A 5588-nucleotide genomic window follows, 5' to 3' on the forward strand; every position below is an offset into this window, starting at 1 on the left:
AGTGAAGAATATTATTCTAGTTTAACCGGAGTAGTGCTTGAAAGGTACTAATTGAAACTCTAGGAGCTGACGTGGTTACACAGCATACAGAGCTGCCACTTATGACAGGCACCCCATATGGGCATTGCATGTCTGTCCCTCTGCAATACAGCTTCTGGCTAACAAGCCTAGGAAAGTAACAGCAGGTGGCGCCAGAGGACTGGAAGAATCCGCCGAGATGAGGCCTTTGTGGCCCTCAGGGCAGTGAACCACTGGATAAAAGATTTCTCTATTTCTTTATTTCCCCTCAGCCATGAACGCTGCCTTTCAAAACGAATAAATTTAACTCTGGGGATTTATTTTCCCAGAGGTCCCAATCGAGGAAAGCCCGTTATTCTCTTTGTTTCCATGAAAATCCTACTGTTGTAGGCTAAAAGGGTTTCTCCCCTGATACCCTGAAGACCTTAATGAGTTTCTACATTCTGATAAAAGTACGTCTTCTGGACGAACTCGGGCTCTCTCTTCTGCGACAGTGACGATCACAGTCATTTCAGACTCTGTTCTCTGTAGCTAGATTAGCTCATGAGCAAAATCATGTAAGGCGTTGAGGTTATGTATTCATGTTCCACGACAGTTTATTTCTGAGATAGCAAACCAGCAAGAGAATTTCAGGGGCGAACACGGAGTCAGGCTGGTACTGAAAGAAATGGATGGAGCGCCGCTTAAGAATCAGGTAAGCAGTGACCACATTTCCAAATTGCTAAGCAAACGTTTCTATTATAAAATGATAAGCATATGAGGTGGTGGATATTTTGTCGCTTCTTGGTCTAATGGTTAAGAACAAGTAGAGATGACAATTATGTAAGTACTTACCATTGTCACTTCACAATGCATACATATATCAAAGCATTTATTTTACCCCACACATACGAAATTATGTGTGTGTGTGTGTGTATAAATAAACTATTCTCAATATAAAATATGCAAAATTCTAGGAAATGAATATGACAAGAATTAGCAAAATTGCTTCAGTAATTACAAGAGGAGAGTGCTAAGCTATACATTTCCCCCCCACACTATTTGATTTAAAAGAAGAGAGAAGATATTATACCCCACAGCTCATAAAATCTAGGTGATAGAATCTTCAATGCCTTCTTTACTTCTATCAATAAAACCAAACCCTGAACTTTTCTCTAGAGAAGTCTCTATTTCTGTTTTATGTTCCTTTAATTTGCATTCACTTAAAAAAATTTTATGTGAGAGGAAGAGAGACAAAGTTGGATAGGCAGGAGGAACTCCCATCTTTTGGGTCACGTCCCAACTGCCCTCAGTGGCTGGGCCTGGACCTCTTACTTGAGTAGCAGGAACGCAATGACTTGAGCCAGCACTACTGACCGCCAGGGTTTGTATTAGCAAGAAGCTGCAGGCAGGCACCAATCAGGTATCGGGCAAAGGCATTCCAGTGTGGGACACAAGGCTTTTAACCCAAACACCACTCCCCATTCCCTTCAAGTCTCTAGAATAACATGAAGGATGGATCTAGAATAAGATGAAGGATGGATTATACAACAGATACAATAGAAAGCACATCCACCACTTGCTCTTACTAATGCAATAAGGAATTTAGTAGTTGCATTAAGATGAAAATGATGTTTGCATCAGAGCAAATGTCACTTGAATGAAAGTCACTTGTGTTCTACCTGTCATCTCAAGAAACTTAGCAAAATGACTCTTGAAACTTAGCCATAATACTTCCAAAACCAATGACCACGCGTAATATCGATGATATCAAAAGCTGTAGAGATGTTTAGGTGCCTTCCTGGGTTAATCTCACAGCCATGGGTTAAATTTGTGCTCATAGTTGTGCAGCTAAAGCTTAGCAAGTTAGAGATTCCTTACATCCGTTGACTTTTCAGAAGTCAAAATTGAAACATGAAAATTTCAAAAATAAAATTCTCTGCTAATGATGACTTGAGCTCTGCCATTTGGTAGGAACCTGTAGGACCTTATTTGAAAACAGAACCTGAAGGATCTTATTAGAGATTGACATTTTCTATTGTAATTTTGTTCCTGTTTATTTTTATTCTCTCTTTTTTCCCACTAGATAAGAAACACAGTGCATAATTGTGAACATTAAAATGTCATAAGTTGCTTTGTTACACTAAATTAAATGTGTATACAAAGGAATTGATGTGTGTAAGTGACTTTATTGTCAAAGCTTATCACCCTAGTTTCATGTTTTTTAAATTGCTGTTTCGGATGACCTCAGAACTCTGTGGATTGAGTCAAGGGATGTGAATCAATGTAGCAGTGGTTCCGTACCTGGTGAGCATGCGTAAAGCTTGCCTTTGGTTTCTTAAGATATTCACATCCTTTGAATAGCAGATCGCTCAGCTCAGTCCTGGGGATGCTGTACTGTTGATTTTCACAATCAATTCTCAGTTTTAAAGTGGGCATTATTTACTTGAATATGATAGTGGCTGCCACCGCCAAGAAATTTTATAGAGGAAAGTATTCCATCAACAGGCCAAGTGTAATACATTTGTCTGGATGGAGACTGTATTTTGAACTTAGCTGCATGAATACAACACTGTATGACCATCAGGAATAGAAATCCAATAAAGGATCTTCAAGACTGTGGTGGATAAAAATAGTTGAGTTATTAAAATTCCTCTTAAGATAGAAAATGGGTCTGTGGTGATGATGTTGGTCTATTCCATTTTCTGTCAGAAGAGGAATCAGCCTTGAGGTTTGGGAGCATAAGCAGCAAAGAAAAACTATTTAGAAATATTTAAATGGTGATTATGATATCATATAGAAAAAAACCTAAATAATAAGAGTGCCTTTTTTCCTATGAAAGACTGATTATACAAAGGAGGAAATGGGCTACTAAAACTGAAGCTATTAGTGCACAGATGAATGTCTTTATTATTATTTATTTGCAGAATAGCTATGAAATGAGATTTCAATGCTCATTTATCTGTAATCATCTATTATTATTGGCTAATATCTATCCAGAAGCTCTATTACAAATTAAAGAAAACAAAAATGGTGAAGCATACATTTACTATTATTTAACTAATTTTACAACTATAAATATAATTGTATAAAGTATAATTTTATATATTTAAAAATAAAAGAATAATTATATAAAATAATTTAATAATAATGTTGCAATACTGGCTCAAATAGAAGAAATTTCACAAAATCTATCTTTTAGATCCTGTTGTCCAGATCTCACTGCGCTGTGAGAATACTCTTCCAACTCCACGTCGGAGCTCCTTTGTCACCTGCTTCTAAATACCACCCCTGTGGCTCCCTCTCTACATTTTCCAGACTCTAATTGTCTTTGTCTTCCAGTGCTGGTGGTGTTCTTGTTCGACTCTGGAAGCATTCCAGCACTGATCTCTCCAATGTCTTCCACTTCCTTCCTTCTCACTTTGCTCATGTTGTGAATCCATTACTTACGTGTGTGTCACGTAATACCTACATTTCCATGTTACTTTTTTGCCTAGAGTTGATATATTAGTACGAATAAATTGAATACATGTTTTGCTTATATAACCATACTTAGTTAATTTTAAATGAATATTAGCATTTAAAATTTTTATTAAAATCAGTGTGTTATCCATTGTGCAACAGATTCAAAATTATAATTGAAATGTTTTTTATATAAGAAAATTATATAAATAATTGAGACAGAATTATTCTTTCTCTGTGTTTTTCAAACTGAAAGTACCCTGAAAATGTGGAAAAAATAAATACATTTAATTTGTCATGAAAAATTTTCATAAACATTGCCTATCCTGATTATGAAATACCTTACTCTTAATTTATATAAATGTTAACGTGGTAATATATGAAACAACCAAGTCTACTTGGAGGTTATTGATTGTACGTGTGTATTAAAAGATAAATATCTGAGTAAAATATAAAATGATATCAATTCTAGTTCCATAATCACCCATAGCATATGGGTTTTTTTTTGCCAAATATATATGGTAATGTGTGACAATGGGTGGACAAGCACTAAGTTTATGTTATTTATTCCTTATGAATAGAAAAATGAATTATGATGGGAAAAAATGCAAGTTCTGAAGACTACTTCATTCTGCTGGGCTTTTCACACTGGCCTCACCTGGAAGTAGCTCTCTTCGTGCTCATCCTGATATTCTACCTGATGACACTGATAGGCAACCTGTTCATCATCATCCTGTCGTACCTGGACTCCCACCTGCACACTCCCATGTACTTCTTCCTCTCCAACCTCTCTTTTCTGGATCTCTGCTATACCACCAGCTCCATCCCTCAGCTGCTGGTCAACCTCTGGGGCCCAGACAAGACCATCTCCTATGCTGGCTGCATGACTCAGCTCTACTTTGTGCTTGCACTGGGAACCACAGAGTGTGTCCTTCTGGTGGTGATGTCCTATGACCGTTATGCAGCTGTGTGCAGGCCTTTGCATTACAGTGTCATCATGCACCCTCGTTTCTGCCACCTGTTGGCTGTGGTTTCCTGGGTTTGTGGTTTTAGCACGTCAGCCCTTCATTCTCTCTTTACCTTCTGGGTGCCCTTGTGTGGAAATCGCCATGTGGATCATTTCTTCTGTGAAGTCCCAGCGTTGCTGCAATTATCCTGTGCTGATGTGCGTGCTAATGAGTTGACCCTGATGGTGATGAGCTCTATCTTTGTGATCATACCACTTCTTCTCATTCTCAGCTCCTATGGTGCCATTGCTCGAACTGTACTGAGGATGAAATCAACCTCAGGACTTCAGAAAGTCTTTGGGACATGTGGTGCCCATCTTGTGGTTGTATCACTCTTTTTCATTCCAGTCATGTGCATATATCTCCAGCCACCAACAGAAAATTCCCAAGATCAAGGCAAATTCATTGCCCTCTTTTACACAGTGGTCACACCTAGCCTTAACCCTCTAATCTACACCCTGAGAAACAAAGATGTAAGAGGGGCAGTAAAGAGACTAGTGGGATGTCAATCAAAGATGTGACTGAGCGATTATATGTTCTGCAATTTTATTTTGAGTCCCTTGTCCATCTGGGAGGTTAGATCTCTGTTGTGATCCTGCATTTTGGTCTGGAACTCATCAATTGTGAACAAGTGCTGTACCAAAAACACTATTATTTTATTACCAAGTTTTTAAATATTCTTTATAAATCTTTTTCTTAGTGATGTTTTTAGCTTTAAACCTGCCATCTGTAATACTCACAAAAATTAACAACTGGAGGTTTTTTGACTGTCTATGCATATGCATGTGTTTGTATTGTCATGAGATCTTTTTAAAAATATATGAAATATTTCTAACACACAAACACACTTAATGATGAACTCATTCTTTATATATAAAGAAAGGTGACATATTATAGATCAGGGCTAATGGAAATTTTGGCCAAAGAGTTAGCTTAACTAAATGTGACACAGCAAAGGTCAGTGATAAGGATGATGAATAACAAGAGCAAAGTTTACCTTTTGTATGTTCAAGGGTATGTGACGATTTGTTCTAATTCATCTGGAGGCCTATATGGCTGTCACAGTTAAACAGTACACTGATTGAAAATGATAGGTTTATTCATATGTCCATTTACTCATCA

General features: G+C 37.5%; 1 pseudogene; it reads left to right on the forward strand.

Annotated features, from left to right (window-relative positions):
* The first annotated feature begins 4044 nt into the window (after positions 1-4044).
* Positions 4045-4987, forward strand: LOC121147773 (annotated as a pseudogene).
* The last annotated feature ends 601 nt before the right edge of the window (positions 4988-5588 follow it).

Source organism: Ochotona curzoniae, unplaced genomic scaffold, assembly GCF_017591425.1.
Source record: "Ochotona curzoniae isolate NIBS_2020 unplaced genomic scaffold, NIBS_Ocur_1.0 scaffold_461, whole genome shotgun sequence".
Classification (NCBI taxonomy): Eukaryota; Metazoa; Chordata; class Mammalia; order Lagomorpha; family Ochotonidae; genus Ochotona; species Ochotona curzoniae.